The sequence below is a fragment of the Prinia subflava genome, chromosome 5, assembly GCF_021018805.1.
Source record: "Prinia subflava isolate CZ2003 ecotype Zambia chromosome 5, Cam_Psub_1.2, whole genome shotgun sequence".
Lineage (NCBI taxonomy): Eukaryota > Metazoa > Chordata > Aves > Passeriformes > Cisticolidae > Prinia > Prinia subflava.
Window position 1 is genome coordinate 30,293,018 of NC_086251.1, and position 19,759 is coordinate 30,312,776.

The 19,759-nt window shown below is 41.1% G+C and overlaps 1 protein-coding gene and 1 long non-coding RNA gene across 9 annotated transcripts in view; one reads left to right on the plus strand and one right to left on the minus strand.

Annotated features, from left to right (window-relative positions):
* Window positions 1–19,759, minus strand: part of RAD51B (RAD51 paralog B) — a 431,141-nt gene that overhangs the window by 106,202 nt on the left and 305,180 nt on the right. The window contains exon 10 of one of the 8 annotated variants that reach the window (XR_010080554.1): window positions 5,841–5,927. The exons of the other annotated variants lie outside the window; for them this stretch is intronic. The gene's annotated coding sequence lies outside the window, so the exon portion shown is untranslated. The remainder of the gene's footprint in view (window positions 1–5,840; window positions 5,928–19,759) is intronic. 8 annotated transcript variants of the gene reach the window in all.
* Window positions 1–19,759, plus strand: part of LOC134551298 (uncharacterized) — a 52,211-nt gene that overhangs the window by 14,568 nt on the left and 17,884 nt on the right. Inside the window, exon 2 of the long non-coding RNA XR_010080556.1 lies at window positions 17,090–17,200. This is a non-coding gene — a long non-coding RNA (uncharacterized LOC134551298). The remainder of the gene's footprint in view (window positions 1–17,089; window positions 17,201–19,759) is intronic.

Consider the following 19,759-nt stretch of genomic DNA (forward strand, 5'->3'; position numbering starts at 1 on the left):
CTTGAAGCCTAAAGGATAAAACGTTTGACTTGATTTATTCCAACTTGATCTCCTACAAGTAATGCAGATGAATCACATGGTCTGGCTCCTTTTTCTTGAAGGGTTAGCACTTCCTTTATCAATTCTTGCACATATGAATACACGATACAGCATGCACAGTGGTCAGAGAGGTGACCATCAAATGGGCTCCCTAACCACCAGCATGTTGGAAAGACCTGACTGGTCAAAATTCATAGCTGCTAGTGTAAAAGCAAAAAATGCAGTCACGTGTGAATGAAAGGTGGCCATCTTTTACATTTATTATGTAATTCTGTTAACATTATTACACAAAGTGTTTTTGTAGCACTTTGGTTACTTGCTAAGACATGCAGCATTGGGAGTGACTCGAGACAGTGTGTGCCTGGCAGGGCTTTGGGACACCACTCTGGTGGGAGCAAATCCCTGTGGGAAAGGCACGTGCAGGGGCTTGATTTCAGAGTATAGAACATCGAATAACTCTTTTTCAGAGATGCCCCTATTTCCAATGTGTACATCAGTTTTTAGTCTAGAAAATATCAAAGTAGAGAGGATCAAGCTACACAAAGGAATGTCTATATCCACAACTGAAATGTGTGAGCTGGGGGCAGCAGTTAGCCACATGGACAGCACTACACAACAACTTCGGAAAAACATGACAAATAAGTTTGTCTTTCTAATGGCCAACAATACCTTGCAGACATGTCTGTACATGGAGCCAGGTTTCAAAAATATGGTACTATCTAGGCATTTTGCTTGGACTGACAAAGGAAAGGAAGGAGGGCACATGGTAGTTTTGCCTTTGCTACACTTCTTAAAATGACCTATAACATGTCCCGCAGGGCCAAAATTCTTGCTTCAAATAATGGAGTGTTACCTGAATAGTCATCCCACAGTCTGCACACCATAGCTGGCTGTATTCCCAAGCATTTAGAAATTTGCCATCCTATTTAATTGAAAGGGTGGGAGAATTTATGGAAGCAGGAATTTATTGAATTCCCCTAACTGATAACTGAAAGATTAACTTCTGGAGAAAATGCCTTGAGATTGTCAATGACCACATGTGACTGGGACATTGGCTTAATATATCATCTATCCACACTGTACTGACTAAAACAAAGTTGGTGGTAAAAAAAAAAAAGAAAATGAAAAAGAAAGAACATATAGGCCACTGCCACCTGAAATACGGTGTGAAGAGGTCACTGTAGCAGCCCCATAAAATCTTTCTGCCCAAGAAATTTCTTATTGATTAACAGTTCATACAGGCATGAATGAGAAAGAGTCCAGGCAAAACAAAGCTGTTCCAGTGTGTTTTAAAACAAAACAAAACAAAGCAAAACAAAGCAAAGCAAAGCAAAGAAAAGCAAAGCAAAGCAAAGCAAAGCAAAGCAAAACAAAACAAAACAAAACAATCCCATACGCCCCCAAAGGCTCTTGTTTTCACTAGGCCAAGTGCCACTGACTTCTGCAGACCTCAACCAGTGTCAAACCTGGACCATATGGGACCACCATATGAGACTCGTATTCACTCTGCACAGTAATTTTAAATTTTGTTTCCAATTCATGCTAACCTCTTACATCCCCAAAAGCATTCATGAAAAATAAACACTGGCATTAAAGGGAGACTTTACATCCAGCCTGATATACTGCAGCAGGGCATGGGTGAAATCTCAAAATGGGCAGTGCAGTGAAGCTCAGCTTCTGCAGGTTCTCCTGCCCAATCTACAGGCCCAAGATAGCTGAGTAACTTTGAAATGTAGCTCAGTTGCTTTTCCATGACAGTTCTATTCATTGGATTCATTCACTTCATTGGATTATTTAGAATTAGATCTTGTTAAATGATGCCTGTTTGACAGTTTTAGCCTAGAACTGAGCATGGAAATATCTTTTTTTGCTCATATGAAAGGACTTTGCCTTAGGATTGAAGCACACAAGCCACAGCAGTGAGGAGAATATGGAGCAAGCTGTAAACATCAGTCTTCAATGCTGTCTACCAACATTAAACTCACTTAAAAAAACAGTTAGGAGAGACAGATGGTAAGATATCTAAGAATGCTGATACTTCTGAGAAGGGGAGCAAGACATGGGTCATTTGTAAAAATAGCAGAAATCCTGTCTGTAACTTCAGCAACGTTCAATTTCTGTATTTAAAAAAGTCCTCTGAGGCTGCAGCTTTCACGCACATACCCCGGCTTTCACAGGGAGCATGGGAAAATAAGCTCATTGTGTCAGAAGGCCTTGAAAGGGAAAGGAGGCCTGCAGCAGGATGGGAGGAGGGGAAGAGCTAGAGCGCAGCTTGAAAATGCATGGAGAGAAATCGAAAACAAACATGTACCGACCCCCAACATGCACACGCACACACATGCAGCCCTAAACTCTGACTGAACTCTGAAATCGGACACTGAGCTGCTTTGGAAGCCACTGCTAACTTTTCTTCCCTCCTTTTTTTGTTTGCTTTATTTTTGGGTTTGGTTTGGGGGTGGGGTTCTGGTTTTTTACCTTTCTAAAGAGGAAAAGAAAATCAGCAAACTTGTGTGTGTGTGTTTCCTGGGTGGCTCAGGAAGAGCAAGTTGTCAAAAGCGCACTCCAGCATCTCTCTTTCTTGTTCCTGGTGAGGATTTTATAAATATTTGGGAGGTTGCAGGGGGTGGGGGGGTTAGCTGGGGGGAGTGGAGGCTGCAGGAGGGAGGCTAGATAACTTTTGGGCCCACACGGCACAGAAGTTTTGAAAGCCTGCTTTTCATTAGCATTGCCTAGCAACCAACTCATCTGCTGCAAATCTCATCACGCCCCTGCAAAGCATCCACGGCATGCTAATCTTTTCATTTAATAGAAAAGCTCCTGTAATCTTTCTTCCTTTTCCTTTCTAAAAAAGCAGACAATAATAAAAAAAAAAAGATAAAAAAAGATTCCGTCCCTGCTCTCCCTGCTGCCCTGCACCCCCCCAGCTCATGTTGATCCAACACTTTGCTGAGTTCCCATGGATGACCTACATGTGTGTGTTCTGGCTGATAAGTCCCAGCTGCAAAGGCAAGCTTGGGTCGGTTTTTGCTTTCTGTGCTGTGTGTGCTGGAAAGGGAGGGCAGTGAGGGGGAGGATTTTTCTGGCTGGGAGCTGAGAGAGGAAGGAGGCAGGCAAGGCTACAGCACTCAGAGTCCAAATGGGTCCAAAAGGCTTAAATGAAATCTCTGGCTTCAGACACTGTAACTGAAGCCTCCCCAGCAGACAGGGAAGAACTGGTTTGTTCTGGTGTGTGCGTGCACAGATCCAAGTTCTCCCTGTATCCGCAGGAGAAGAATGAGTCTTGCTTTGTTGCTGATGAATTCCATGGCCAGCCAGCTGCAAATAAGCCATGCTCTGGAATCTCCCTGGGCTTTGCCTGTCCTTTCACTCTGAAAATATCGCGCCTAAGGGCAGGGGAAGTGGTTTGGACAAAATAAGACTTGACCTGAGCATCTGCCCAGAACTGAAACCAAATGGCTGTCTCCCTGAATTTTTTGGCTTTTCATAAAGCTCAGATAATTTCTCTTGCCACCTGCCCATCTTCAAGCATGTCTGCACTTTATGGTTCCACATGGAAACACTAATCTATCATGAAACAGGCCATGCATGCAGCCTCTGAGCTGGTGAGAAAGCAGGAACCTGAAAACCTGCAGACAAGCACATGCTCAAATATTTTTACACATACCCTTATGAGGTGTGCCACCTTTTTCTTTGCTCTTTCCTCAGTCTCCTTACCCTCTTTCTAGTCTCTGTATTTCCTTCATCTTATTTGTACTTTTAAATGCTCCTGAGAATGTCTTGTCCTCCTCACTCAAAAAGTAGTCAACTCCTCCAGAGTGCAACCCTGGGGCCATTCCACATTCTGCTTAACAGTCTATCCTCTTTCCTGGTCCTCTAACCTGTGAACCTTGAACATAATACACCTCACTTCTACCCACATGTGATGATTGAGAGCAGACTCCTTTACAAAGAGGTTTCCTCTTCTCCACAGCATATTGCTGGAAGCATTCCCACTAGAGAGGTGCTATAAAGATGACTGCAAGACCACAAGGCCCTAAAGCAAGTTAAGTCACTCCAGCCAATAATGTTATCATACCTAAGGAAATGACAATGGGGCCATTGTGCAACGGATCAGGTAGAGATAAGATACTATGAATTTCCTAAGAAATCTGTGCTAGAACTAGAGCAATATGAGACCTGGAAAGCAGCAAATCTTACATAAAGTTGGAAAGGATAGCACAATTGTGGAAGACCTTTCACTGTCACAACACTTTGCACTTTTAAGCAATACATGGTGAACAATAATTTTCAGGCCTACCCTTACAAAGTCCTAAAGGATAGACAGGCCCAGTAACAAAACTTTTGACAGTGTACCTGAAGGAATGGCTGTAAGGCCAGTGATCAGGACAGCAAGAAAATTCAACTAATCTCAGCTTCAACCTCAGGCAACCATGTCAAAGGGTTTCATGGAGCAGAGTGCCCACAAACAAATGAAATGAGATCATTCATGAGCCATTTACTGCATTTGATTGGGAAGAATTGCTAGCTTTTGAAAAACAAATCCACCTCCTCTCTCTTATCTTCTAAACAACTCCAGTGCTACCAGCTTTAGTGCTCTGTGCTGCAAGCACTTCCAGAGTCATCAATCAGGTGAAAACCCTTTCCCCTATGCACACACTGGGCTTGAAACCATTATGGGCTGGCTCTGCTCCCACAGCCAGCTGGAGACAGAGGTGCTTCAAATGCATTCAACGGGAAAGGAAATAAAACCCCCACCTTTGGTGGATTTTAATTAAAAAAACCCTCAAGCCTCATTGGTTCTCAGGAAAACATACAGTTGGCTCATGTTTAAAGTGATTATATGGAAATAAAATTAGTATTTTAACAAATTCCATTCCCTGTGTTAGTAAGACCTTTAACAAAAAGGCTGTTCACCATAAAAATAAGACTTTTTGGTCACTAGAAGGCAGGTACTTCGTACTCCAAAGTAGACTACTAAAAGAAGCTACAAATTGGCTTCTCTTTGGGATTTATACCTATCTTTTTACAGACCTGTGTTTCTTTGAAATCAATTCTAGGCCATTCCAGGGATAGTGAGGTCTGTTAGGGTGGCTAGGAAGTAACAGATAGCAAAGCAATAGCACCAGATGGCAGAAGGAAGCAAGTGAGGAACTGAATACCACTTACCCACATGGCAGATCATTTGCTGTGAACTACCATCACTGTTGTGATGGAAAAGGATAGATTCTTGTGAATGGAAAAAGAACTGGAATGGAGACAAGATTGCTTGGTTTGGGTGCAAACAGTGATTATAATAATTTTTCTGTAGTGTCCCAGAGAATAGAAATTAATATGTGACAAGTCTCAGGCCTCTCTTGTCCTTGGTGAACTTATATACACGTTTCAAATACTTCAGCCTAACTAGCATTCTCATTATCAGAATGAGCTGAGAAGCCAAAAATTGAATGAACATTCTTCAGGTCCCCAGACAATGAGGAAGGACTTAAAGGCTGGATTTTTTTGATCAACCTAAACATAATTTCAAGCTCTTCTTGTTAACACTGAATTGAAGTCTATGGATGCATGATCCTCACAGCCCCTGCTGGAGAAAAAATTCTTAATCAAAGAGCAGCAGCAAGTAATCTGGAATGATCCTCTCTTGGGAAAGACTCAGGCCTGAGCAAACAGTAGATCCTTATAAGCATCAACCTTTTTCTTTTTATTTTAGCAGGTTGTAACAGCTTCTAAGATATACTCTTGTTTTAGAGCAGTCATGTTCTTACAGCTGAAAGCTCCCAATGAACAGTGCATAGAAGACTTACAGTATTGGACAAGGATGAGAAATGCTGGCTTTCATGGTGTTCTGCAGTTCAAAGTGAGGAAAGTTTGTCACTTTGGCAGAATATTAGCTGAGGGAAAGAAAAATGTGTGAAGGCAGTTAAATAAGGTTACACAGGTGCTGCTACTTCAGACTGTGGAAAAAAAATAAATTATAATACATGTGAAAGAAAATAATCTCTCTAACATTTGAGTCTTCTTACTGCAGGGATAAAACCACAAGTCTGCTTTAGGAGTGCTGCCTTCCTTTAACTCGCCAAACATCACACTGACATTCTTTAGTGACTTGTGGTTTGGAGAGACAGCCATATGTAAAACTGAGGTCTACACACTTCTTAGAACTAGAAACTATTTGAGTATGTTCTGTTAACTTCGAGATGCAATCAAGCCAAAGACAATTTTACATGCTAATAGAACTCCATCTCATTGTAAAAGTTATAGTCTCTTAAGACAATTTTATCATTCAGACCACTCCTTACCCCTCATAAATCAAAAGAGAGTTTCCAGTTTTGGGGAGGAAATGAGAAGGGCTTAAATGCTGCCAATATCAAAACAGAGCATTTTCAGAACAGCCAGAGTTTTGAAGCAAGTTCTGTGATTGCTAGAAATAGGTCAAACTGAAATTACATTCACAAGCACACCAACAGTTTTAAGAAACTTAGGGAAAGAAACTGAAAAAGATGTCCTTACCATGAACTCATTTGCACTGAAGAAATAGATAAAATTTTACCAAAAACATCATTAAAATTTAAATTGTTATTTAGATAGAATTCTTGCCTTGTAGTTCAGCAAAGTCCCCGTTGCTCTGGACAGAACTACTGAACTGCTTTCTTCAGAGGACTCATAAATGAGATGTCCTTAATGTTTTCACAGAATAGACATCAATGTTTGGACTTGTTGCTATACGTGGCATTTGCCCCCAAAGTTACTGAGTTTCAAGTGTATTAGACATCAAATCCTAGAACAAAAATACTGGGTTTTGGTTTAGTGTTTCAAATACTTATTAATGTAAAATGTCAAATTGCATTCCATTAGAGAAAAATGTTGGTATTTCTAGGGTTTGGGTAGCTTTAGATCTAAGGTGTATACTATTAACTGCATGCGCAAATAGGAAGCACACTGTTCTTTTAAAGGTAAGAGGGAAATGAAGCTAATGTCTTGTCAGCCAATTGCTATGCAAGAGTGAAATACAGCAAGATTCAAAAACCTCAGCATATATTTAAGGTCTGGAGAGTTCCTTTAAGCTATACCTTCCTACATGGATCTCCTCTTATGCCACACCAATTTTAAACCTCATTGTGGCTGTTACTTCCAGTCTTCTGCTTCAACAGGTTCCCAGCTCATCACTGCCATGATTCTACTGCTCGCTGCTTTCCATTCTTGCTCCTTCAAGATGCCCAGATGGGTACTGTGAAACAGGGGACACAACTTCCTGTGTCCTAATACTGCCTTACAGTGACTCAACAGTTTTTAAAGGTTAGAAAAAAGAATTTCAAAAGAAAATGGACTCAACCTTGGGCTGGAGCATGCCTAGAATATGCCTATTTGTGGTAAATTTTAATGGGAAAATAAAACTCCTTCCCTTTTTTCTCCTAATATCCCATTCATCCATCAATAATGTGCAATCCATGCCCAAAAATGGAGGCCATAGAGCCTTCTAGAAAAAAACCAATTGCTTTCAATCACTTGTAAAACAACACTTTCTTCATAACTCAATACAAAATTTTGGAAGAAACTTACTATCAAAACCATTCAGAAACAAGTCCCTTTTATTAACTGTTTTGGCTCAAATGTTATGGTAAATTATACTTAGAAGAAAACAGGATTTTATAATGGAAGGTCTAAGACAACTGCAATCACGGGGTGACTAGCTGTGCCATCCATCAACAATAAGGTGACAGCAATTTCAAATGTCCACATGACCAAACATATTCAAAAATGAGCTTAAACTCCTTAACAGATCACTTAGGACACATTGATATATACAGATGCTTCCTGCTCCCTAGATAACAGTAGCAATTCCATCCCAGTCTCTGCACTAGTCTTAATTAATGTACTTCCTTTGGAGGTCACTGCCTGGGCTTTCATGTGTCTGCAACTTTGTTGTAGATGCTCTCTGGTATTGCAGGTGTAGTGGTGTGTGCTTCTGTGCTCACAAACACAGCCATCCATTAACTCCTTATCACTCCACTCTCCTTTGCCAGAGATCACTCAATAGATACAGAAAACATAGTGGAAAAAAAACCAGAATTGCATGATCAATGTTTTTTATTCTGTTCTGCCTGCAAATTAGTGTTGCTCAAAAATAAAAAGCTCAAAGAACACTGGGATCTAACTACAAAACACAATGAGGGATGAGCAGCAGCAAAAGCTTCCCCACTGTCTGATGCTGCATGGTCACTCAGGCAGAGGAAGACTAAAGACAGGATGATGTATTGCCTCTGACCATTCCCTCTGGGACTCCTCTGCTGACATCAATGGCAAAGGTCTCAGGTGGTTTTCCCTAGTTAACCTCGCATTGGACCACTGACCCTTATCAGAAAGACCAAAGATGGGAAGAAGGAGTATAGGTCTCATCCTAGATGTGCATGCTGCTCTGCAGTCCTGTATGCCAACATGGAGTAAGAGTCCCTTATGGAGGGAATCAAGGTGATCAATTGCTGTCTGCTGGGAGGGAAAAGAAACAGGCTACAGCCAAGAGAATTCTAACCCCTGCTCTTGCTAGAGACTTCTTCTGAAAGGCAAATGCCTTCGAACTGTTAGTTTACTGTCAGTGACTACTAGAGACAAAGAAGGCCCAATCTTACAGAGCAAAATATCTCATATAAGTCTGGAGACTTACACTATCCTACTAAAACCAAACTCTTGATGATGTTAAAAAGCCTCTAGAGCAATTAACTTAGGACTCTTCAATAGTTTTGAAAATACATATTAGTATATTTTTAAGGAAGGTCCTGGCTGCATGAAGAATTGCATTTGTAAGTCAGAGTGAAACACTGAGGTCACCAAATTCAGAAACCCTCCTGGAAACTGCACCAGCCAGTGCTGTCTTATGTAAAGGGAAAGCTTAGAGATGAGTGATTATCTAAAGATGCCATACCATGGACCTTCAACCAGTCTCAGCTGAGTGGCCTAAAAAATCCCCCTGGATTGTTTTTCAGCCACTTCATGCAACTATTCAGGTCAGGGAAGTGCCAGAGCCAGAGCAAGAGGAGGAGAGGGAGCTGGAAGCTGAATGAGTAGGCACAGCAGACTGAGCAGTTTAAACTGCTATGGAGCTGAACCATGAAACTCTTTGATCCACTTTTCAGTTGCTACTGAATGTAGCACATGAGCTCCTACATGTTCCCTTCTTAATGCTAAAGCACTTTTTCAGATATTTATAAAAGACCTTCTCTGATTATCACAGAGGTAACTGGACCCTGCAGCGCTTCCACTGAAGGCAGTGGAAAGAAAACAGACTGCTTTCAGTCAACAATGGCAAATCAAGCAAGGAGTGAAACTGAAAAGCAGCTGTGCAAAGATATTATACAATTAGAATTACAGACGGTAAGGAAAAACTGAAGAGAAACGGCAAATTAAGCCTTTGGATTTTCAACTGCTCTCTTGAATATTCTGCACTAACTGACTGGGAAATGGAAACAATTTACAGTAGACAAATCTCCTTATGTCTGACAGCCTGAATGCAGTAGACAGAAGTGGCACAGTAATGGATAGAAGTCGGTGCTCCTTGACACATAAATTAAATCAACAGCGAAGTCTTCAGTAAAGGGTAAAGTGTGAATAAGCTGGTGGAAGGGACCCTAGCTTGTGTGGAAATCAGCTGATGGGGAGATACTCACTCTGTGTACAGCTGTCCTAGTCTGAGAGACTGCTGCCCTCCAGCTGCCTCTATCTGCCACCCCGCTCAGGCTGTTGTCTCCCCAGCAGCTGGCAGAGCCACCCGTGTGAGCGTTTCCAGGCTGGATTCATCACATCAATTTAAATGAGTGGTTTGAGCTAATGCACCTTTACCCTGCACCCCAAAACACACTGGGGAGCGTACACACAGCCCCTGTCCATGGCTGAGCAGTTGGCAGTGGCCAGCAGAGGACTGTGGTAAGTAACAGAGCTCAGCAACGCCTTCCAGCTGCGTCCGGAGGAAGGGGGCTGTCCATGGGTTTTGACTTCACTCTTGTTTACATAGGGAAATTAAACTGCTTTAAGTAAATGCACAGTTCATTATCCAATTTACCTAAACTATTGCAAACCCTTGTGTAGGCACTCAGTGAAATGCAGCTTAAACAGAGGAGGAACATGGGTGTGGCACAAGTTCCAGTAAACCTATTAAACTTATTTAAATTAAACCAGTGGGAATTCCACATGTTAACCAATCTTTTGAAACTCCATAATGGTAAATTCTCCATTGTTTCTATATCCACACAGGAGTAAATGTAAGCAGTAGGACTAAATCACTTCAGAATTTGGCTCTGCACTATGCCCAGACCAGGTTTTAGATTGTAACCAATCCCAAAAACCGAATCACAGCAAACGTTGTATTCCCTTACTATCACTCTCAGGGCAAATGCACTACCTGAAATTCTGGGAATATGAAGTTTTCCATCCTCTTGATCCCTGTACCTGCTTTCCTCAGGGTCAGGCTTTGTAAAGAAATGAGAAAGAGCCATGGTCTCCCAGTACATCAAAGACTAGAGGCCTTCTAAATCTCAATATCCTGCCTGCTCCAAAGAACTGAGCAGACCTGGGTTTGGGCATGCGGGAGGAGAAAGGAAGTGCTCATAGGCCTGAATGCAACCAGCACATACAGTAGGTCTAATTCTTGTCCTATCAGTCTTGACGCAATGTGTCCTTTTCCTTCAGCTATTTTAGATAAACAGGAAAGGAAAAGAATAAAAAAATCAGTGCTGGAAAAAACACAAGTCAGTTTGGAAAGAAAACGTTATTGTCAAATGTTCTAATGGCAATTTCAAACAATAGTGTGTATAGTATGTCATGTGAAAAACAGGGCTATTGCTATGATAGTCAATCATACCACAAACAGAAAAATAGACTTAAAAAAAAAGGTGCTACAATAAGAATAGCTAGTGTTTTGGATCATTAAACATTACAGCTTATGAGTAACAAAGGCTGAAAAGTGGTAATATTTTTACACCGTTTTTCCAAGAGGGAAGGCTCTTTACAGATAGGTAAAGAGGTTTGTTGTGGTTTGCAAACAATCCCTGAGTGTTTGCTAGGCCACTGCCTAGCAAAACCATGAATAGCACTACCTTCCTCTAACCATTAAACTGTTCCAAGAAGTATTCTTTCATTAATGCCTTCATACACAAAAACAAGTGAAAACTGGTTACACAGAAGGAGTAACCTGGTTTGGCACTCAATACTACTTCCAGAAACAAAGTCAACTCTGCAGGACCATTAAGACCTCAGAAAGGGCTCAGTCTACATCTGAAGACTATAAAAATACTTGCACAATAGTTTTTTGTACCTCTGGTGCAGAAATCCCTAATGAAAACAGATATAGGTTATGACACCTCTCCCTTGATAAATTTTCTATTTATAAATTTTGTTTATAAAGACATAGGGCCTACTAAGAAAAATCATTACAGATGGCCATAGCTTCACATCAATCAGTGCAAACTCAGTAATGTGAAGAAAAAATTGATTCAATCAGTTTAATCTGTTATCAGTGGGGTTTTATAATTTGCAGCATGGACATGAGGGGATCTGATGAGACACATTTATCTATTTAGTTAATTTAACAGTTTACACCCTGTTGTATGATGCACTGCCACCATTACAGTGCATAGAAATATGGAAATTGGTTATCTTCAAAACATTTTGCAGATGCTAACTAGTTATTCCACGCATTTTCACAAAGCAGTTCAATATTGCTAACTACTGGCTGAAACTTCATCAGTGTTATCCATTGTCCCTCAACAAGTCCAGAGCTAAGCAAACATTAGAACGTAGATCCTAGTTTCCAACAACACCTTCTACCCTCTAGACTGTGCTGCTTACTCACATTCTGAAGGACTTGGCTGGGAGTAAGAATTTTGATGACTATTATTATCTCAGTTACCCATCAAAACCTCTTTATTCAGTGAATGGGCTGTATGGCAACTGGCTTCTATTCCAGTTCTTAGAGAATGTCTGTTCATAACACAAAAAACATCCTTGTTAAAATTGCCCTTAAAGGAGTCTCTAGAAGTGTTATGGATGGACTGGCCAATGCTGACAATACTCTCCTTTGACCCCATTCTAGTTCTTCTGTGGAAGGGACTGTAACACATTGTCAAAGCTAAAAGAAAGATGCTCTGAAAGTCATTTCTGGAGGATGCCGAGTTGCTGATGCAGGGTTATGCCCTGGTCAGGTGACATGGTTCCAGCTCTCCACTCATTCAGGTCCTGCACTCCCTGTGATGCTGTACATGACTCAGTTGTGCTCTGCCACTGCCTGGGGTTCATCCATCTGTTCAAAAGTCAGGAGTCAATCAACACTTTCACCTTCCTCACACTGTACTATAATACAACTTTTGCTGGAATTCTTGACTGTCCCATATAGCAGGGCATGATAGTTGACATTCTCTACTTGCTGCCTCCTACTGACATTTTTCTCTTGTACTTCTTGTTCTGCTTCTTCTTTCCTTTCTTTCCTTAAACCCAGTTGACAGGACTACCTTTTTAGGCTGTGCCCTACGACTACAGAAGTAGTGAACTGTATTCCTAAGAAGAAGCCTGGAGCCTTAAAATGCAGGTTGAGTAAGTTACCATTTCTGTGAACTAAGTATTTTTATAATATTTTAAAAAGAGAACTTGTTCACAAAAGAACAAAACACCAGAAAGGTTTAGAACTCCTAACAGAAACCATCTGCTTGAACATAAAGCTGAGAATGCATTGGTATTTTCAATTCAGGCTCAGGAGAGCTGGGAAAAAGAACACCAGTATGCAGGCTGTTACTCAGACTAATCTTTCTGTTCATGAAACAGTTTTTGCAAGACAAGTGTTACCATATCCTGAAAAAAAAAAAAAACCAAAAAAATACTTTCAGAAAACTCCAGCATACTCTTTTATGAAGCTGAACATTTCCCTGTCAAACTCCAGAGAAAAAGGACATGCTGCAACACCACACAAAATACTGCTTGCCATTATAAATCAGAGGGAAGAGAAATGAAGAGCGTAATCTGTGGTTGTTCTTTATTATTAATTTTTAATTGAAGTTATTTATTAAAATATCCAGCACTGATGTTCTACAAAACAATAACCCTACAAAACTCAAGCCCGTGAATTTTGATTATTATGGGAATTTTTGCTTCTCTCCTCTTGAAAATAACATGACCCATGGCCTATTTTTCAAGCCAGATTTCAATCCTCTCTAGCCAGCTGTCAGGAAACCACAGAAGGTGCTTGAAAGAGCACAAGAAATGGCTGGTTCTAATCTGAAGGGAAAAAAAAAGTTGAGGAACAAGGCAGCTACTTGTGGCAGAATGTTATTTTTTCTTCAGTCTCTGCCTGCATATTTTCCCAACATGTGTACTCTGTTACCCCATCACTTCCATCTTTTCCTTGGGTAAATATCTCTGCTTTGGAATAAAAGAAGGCCCAGGGGTGCTACTTGTAAGGACTGCACTCGCCTTGATATGTTGTTTTTGAACTGAATACATACAATGGCTACATTTCAAACTTGGACCTTTGCCATCATACATGTTGCTTTTAGTTTAACCTTCTCAGATGATGGGGAGAGGCTGGAGGTAAGGGAGAGGCTGAGAGCAGGGTCACACACTCTATGCTTTACCAGATGTGGGATCTCGTGGGAGCCAAGTGTAACAGCCCACATAAACCCCTCTAAGCACACAACATAATGGAGAAAGAGAGAAATGCAAATTGACCCTCTCCAAGTGCCAATTCTTTGCAAAATCAAATAGAGTGGATGACTAGGCCAGGCCTTTGCCACCCAGCTGTTTAGATAAAAAATGGTAGTGTGATTAATAATTTATTTTTAAAAATAAATATCTGTGTACAAGTTCTATGGGAGTAAGAGAATCAACTAAAATGAGATTTCTCCCCATTTTCATCCTGTAAAATGCATGCCTTAATAAATGACTGTGTTTCATGTATATGAGTTAACATGCAATTTGGAACCCAAAAGATGGACTGAATTAAATTAGACATCTGTTCCAGAGAAGAATTAGATACAGAATGGAGACCTAGGAAATTCTGGATTAAACCAGCTCAAAGACTACCCTACACTCAAATACTAACCCAGTTAAGGACACTGGGCAAGACATGCTTTTCACCACTGTCTTGGGTTGAAAATGTAACCAAAAATGTGTATTCTATTTTCACCTGTTGAAGCCAGTTGGGAGATATTGTTCTTTATCTCTTGTAATTCAAGGGGGGAGAGGGCGAATGCCTTCTGTTAATGGGACACCTGATAACACCAGATAAGGCAGGGCCTTCTTATCTCTTCCTCCACCCACTCTCCTCCGAGGGACATCACCTGTGAATGGGCCATTTAAGGCCTCTCACATGACTGATAACATCACCTCATTCCATTGTGAGATGCTCCACCCAGTGAGAGGAGCCAAAGCCTTTCTACCAGCATAAAACCTGCAATCCCAAACACCAAGGTAGCCTGTTTCCACTGGATTCCCAGAGGATGACTGGACCCTTTCTTGAGGATCAAGAAGAGGGATCCATTTCTCTATGTCAACGGAGCCACATCTGTCACTCCAGGAGGACTTATTTTGGACTGCTTCCAACACCCTGACCAACAGGGTGTCAGGTTTGCATTCTGACTCTGTCAGTGGTTCTTTGTACTATTGCATTTATTTTATTTTTACCTTTTTTTTGTTGTTTGTTTCTTCTCTCTATTAAATTGTATTCCTGACTTGGAGTCTCACTGGTTTTGCTTTCAAACCAGTACAACCACCATTCTCATGTGTCAAATGACAATGCAGCAACAGGTAGGGCAAGGACAAGAGCTGGCAATAGGCTCACTCTGTTACCTGTGTAACTCATGCCAGGTTACTTCCAGGTGGCATGTGAATGAAGCCTGAAGCCCTGAAAGCTGCCATGTGTACTGAGCAACTTGGAGATGGGAAGAGCTGCCAGTGGACATGAAGGCAGTGCTGAAGCAAACCTAATTTGGGAACAAAACAAAGCATCGAGTAGCTCCTAGAAGGTGCTAGGAAGGTCAGAAAGAGTTAAGAATTCTCTGTACTACACAGTATGGAGTCCAGCTCTGCAAAGTATTCTTGAATATATATTTTACATGTATGTACTCATTTAATTTGATAATATACCCAACCTAATTTTATCTCAGACCTGGCAACAGGTCACCTGAAGAATCATGCTTAAATGTTTTGTCTGTACAAATAATCTCTCCCACCCTGATCTCTCCGATTATCCTAATCTGATCCCTTCTTCATCTTCCAAAAATAACACATCCAGTAAGGTCTTACTTCCCCATCAATACATTGAAACTTCTTTTCCAGAACTTCCCTTTTTGATGAATTCTTTTCTCCTTGATGTCCCTTACGTACTTCATTAACCCAACACATACTTTCCCTCCCTACTTATTCTCTTACCATGGGGCTATCCTGTCTTCAGCTCTACAGCTCTGAGGAGTAACCAACTTCTCGTATAGAGCACAGATAAATCAGAAATGTTATGGCTGACACCTGGGTACTTTTCCCTTTCTACTGGCAAGTCCCAATCAAAGAACCATTTCTCTCTCTAAACCAGTAAATAATTTGCCAGCATGCAAATGAAAGATTGGGCACCTGATATTTAATTTTGTATCTACATCTTATGAGTGTGCTTTCATAGCCTTGGTATTAGGTATCTGTAACTTTGATAACCACTAAAGATCCTTGAAAACTACATTGGCACATGGCAATTCTCATGTCACACATTATACTCCTTTTCCAAACAGTGCACCTTGTCTAGAGTACAAGCAGTGACAGTCAAGGGAGAAGGTGGTGTAAGAGCAATGCTATAAATGGGCATACACTGGAGCAATCACTAGCATGTGATATGTGCAGAGATTGAGCCAGTCTCTTGAATAGTTCTGAGATGAGAGGAATTAAAATCATCTTTATCATTTGCTTTTTACAGGGATTTAGCAGACATATTCTAAATCTAGTTTTTGTGTATCAAAACAGAAGTAAAAATAGAAACTCCCGTCACTGTTCAGTTGTTTGAGAAATCACTGTTTTTCATGCTGCTCTGTCAAAAAAATACAGCAACGAAAATAGCCCATAACTGGGAATCTATCAAGCTCTAGAACATTTTACAGCCCAGAACCCTGGAGGTCCAAAATAGCTCCACAACGAACCATATTTTCCAGAAGGTGCGGTTTTCATATATATCCAACCCATCTGTGAAAACTCCAAGAGAGTTTATGAATTCAATAAACTCAAAATTTCTTTAGCTCCTTTACTAACCAACTGAACTAACTACATAATTTAAGTTTGTGTTGGGTTTTCATCTGCTAAGATGCAAACAACTGTGGAGCAAAACACAGCAGTACTTTGTAGGAACCAAGTGGTGTTACACAGTGGCAAAAACCATAAAGAAATCTAATAACCTTACAGGAGAAGAATTTAGGTAAAGGTAAAAGAACACATAAGGCAAAGGAACATTAGATACTCTTGGGCATGGAAGGGCTAATGGGGGTTTCACCTGCAGTGTATGTGCCATCTTGCCAGTGATACAAGAGCCAGTTCTGTGCTGTGACAAACGACTTTTCTCAGTCTAGTGAAGCAGAAGTCTTCTGTGCCACTGAGTATTCTTGGGAAAAGAAGAGAGTTACTATGGAAAGGCTCAGAAAGCTGCCCAAGACATGGGCAATTCAATCAGTATCCCTGGCACAGTTGGAATCCTCTGGCACACACTGGACAGCTTGTCAGGTGAAATGACAGCAGGCTGCTGCTAGCCCAGAAGCTGGGTAGCAGTCCTCACCAGGCTAACTCTGCAGTGGAAAACTTAATCTAAAAGGATATGCAAGAAAAGGGTATAAGAGCTGCCAAATCACTAAACCACGTAACACGATATTAGCGATGGTATGTGTGCAAGAAAATAGAGCAACGCCATAGACAGATTTTAAAAAAAGTGTTGTCATGACCTGGTAACTTCAGACAAAATTTTACAGGCTCTGCTGCTGCGTGCCCTGTAAAGAAAGAGGGGGCTCACATATGCAACTCTTCACTAGCTCCTTTCTTACTTTTACAGTTTTGACTCCAGCAACATCACCCTGTGAAGTGGCAGAACTCCAGAGTCGTCTAATGAACCTCTGAAATCCACCACTGCTTAACAGGGGGCCAAGATTTCAAGACATTAAAGGTAAAATAATTCCCAGTAGGTCTCCTAAGAACATCTTAATGTGTCTGTACTGAGTGGTATTTTCACACCGTTCCCTTCCTCTCTCCTTTGACTGGATAAAGAGCTCAGAGGAAAAAAAAAATACCTATGAATACCGATGTGCAGGGAGCCCTCGTAAATTCACTTCCCGTCAGTCCAACAAATGAGCTCCCCCTGGGAAGTCATGAGAGAGAGCCTTCTCACAACAGCCTGATTATCAAAAGTCTGTTCTCTCCTGAAATACTCTAACCTCACAGGGACAAGTATTGTAATAATATGAAAGTATCATAATAGCTTGAACAGTGAAAATTACTTTTGTAACTTGGGACATGTGGGGCACATTTCCGGCAGGTTGGTTCCCAGTGATGCTGTTTGCCTCTCTGTATCGCTTGAGAATTACCCCAAGCATGAAAGATTCATGTGCTGTAAAAATTCAATTTCAGAATAGAAATGTAATTCTCCATATATCAGATTGCAGGCGGTCACTGCATCCATCATAATTTTAGCGAGCTGGCTTTATCACTGCCTTGTTCTCCTCAGAAATATAATGCATGTTACCTGCTACAAGTCCTATTCTGTATTTAAAAAATTTAGCATCCTACATAATAATCTGAGGAGCTACCTCCTGCTTTTGCTTTATTTCTTTCCAGTCTCGCCAGAGTTTCTGAGGCAGTACTTTTGCATGTCTGTACACAAAGATACCCTCACCTTTATCCTTCTCCTAACCCTAAAAAAGAGCCTGCTTTTACAACCATGTTTCATTTTCATTACCATGTATTGGTAAAACCCCAAACCCTGAGAAACCAGAATGAACCAGTGTAAATCAAACAGTGCTCTTACCACTTAGACCCGCCCTGCAACCCTTTCCAATCAGGGAATCTAAAATTACCATATTTACAGCATCTGCAGCAGAGCCAAGTACAAAACAAGATGAATAGCTGTGACGCACGAGGCAGAGTGTGGAAGTATGCAGCTGGGTCTGCAAACAATATAGGCACTCGGCACTGAAGTCCATCTAATGCTTTTCACAGAGCAGAGTGACTAAAAGGGGAAGGAGGGGGAGGGAGGAGAAGAGAAATTCCAGGAAGATGAGTGAAAACACAGCAGAAATCCCAGGCTGCTTCACTAATGGGTAATTGAAATGACTCACAAAAGGTCTACTAGGGAATTCAATTAATTAGGGACGTGACTGGGCAGAGAGGAGGAGGGAAAGAAAAGAATGCCGGTGATACAAGAAAATCACTCCTCTCCATTCACTTAGGAAAGGGCCTGGAAGAAAACTTCAAGGAAAGAAAAAGCCAAGTTTTTCAAGACAGAGCCTCTACCCCGTCTTATGCACAGAAACGGACAAATAAGCACACCCTTACTGCTTGTCCTCTTTCCTCCAGATTTTTAATGAAAAGGAAGAAAAAAGACTAAAATTTGATATATTAAATACCCCAAAGCAACTGGTAAGATGAAACTATGGAGACAAGACAGGGGAACGATGCAGAACAGATCAGCTGCAGAGCTGCTAATAGCATGCCCCTTGTCATAACACCACTGCTTATTCCATGTGACAATGAGGGGAGGGAGATAGGAAGCAGTAGGAAGATGAGTAAACTAAAAATATGTGGTGATGTTTGAAGGAAAAATATAATGCAGGAAAGAGAGAATAGTAGGAATAGCGGCATGCAAGAGGACTGGAATTGACAAGAGCAGGACTAAAAAATGGAAAAGGAGTGGATGAAGGGAAGATGAAGGGAAATGGCAAAGGTCATGGGTGAGAGAAGCAGCAGGGGAAAAACCTGAAAAGGAGGAGAAGAGCAGATTCAGGAAGGGTCAGGGAAAGAATGATAAGTTTCACAATCAGTCAGCAGTTAGGACTTGCAGTGATGGGTACCTGAGAACATCCATGTTGATTCAGAGACCATTTATTGACAAATACTGCTTCTGACCAAGCCTCAGAGACTATATTTACACTAGTGCTAGTATAAAAATCTTCAAGAATGTGTGATCTAAACTTTCCAGGCCCACAACTGGTCATTCCTGGTAGTGGAACAACAGGGAAAGAAAGAGACAATGAGCAGGGGCAAGTGCTCATTCACGGGATGGAAAGTGGGATCTGCAGTCTTTCATAATAAAGTTACCATAGCTTGAAACGTAGCTCTTGTTAATTCTGACTCGGAGCTGTTATTGCCAGGCTGGCTGTTCAATAGCTTTACAAAGGAAACTCAGGGTCATTGTTTACTTTCGTGAATCATGAAGAGAGCTAACAAAAAGTACTTCTTAGGCCCTATCGGGTTCAGCACTGAATGCCCTCTGAAGGCTTAGATATGCTCTCACGCTCAAGGATCAAGATAGTATCGCTGTGAAAGGTTGGCAAAGTTTGCAATATGCTGCATGTTTGGGCAATTAGCTGAGGATTTTTGTTCCCAGGGCTGTCAATCTGACATCTTAGCAAGAAAACATATAAATCAAACCATATACCTCTGCCAGTGAACTGACCATTAACGTCAGCTCCACTATCAAATAACTTTCAGGAAAGCAAAAGATTTTTCA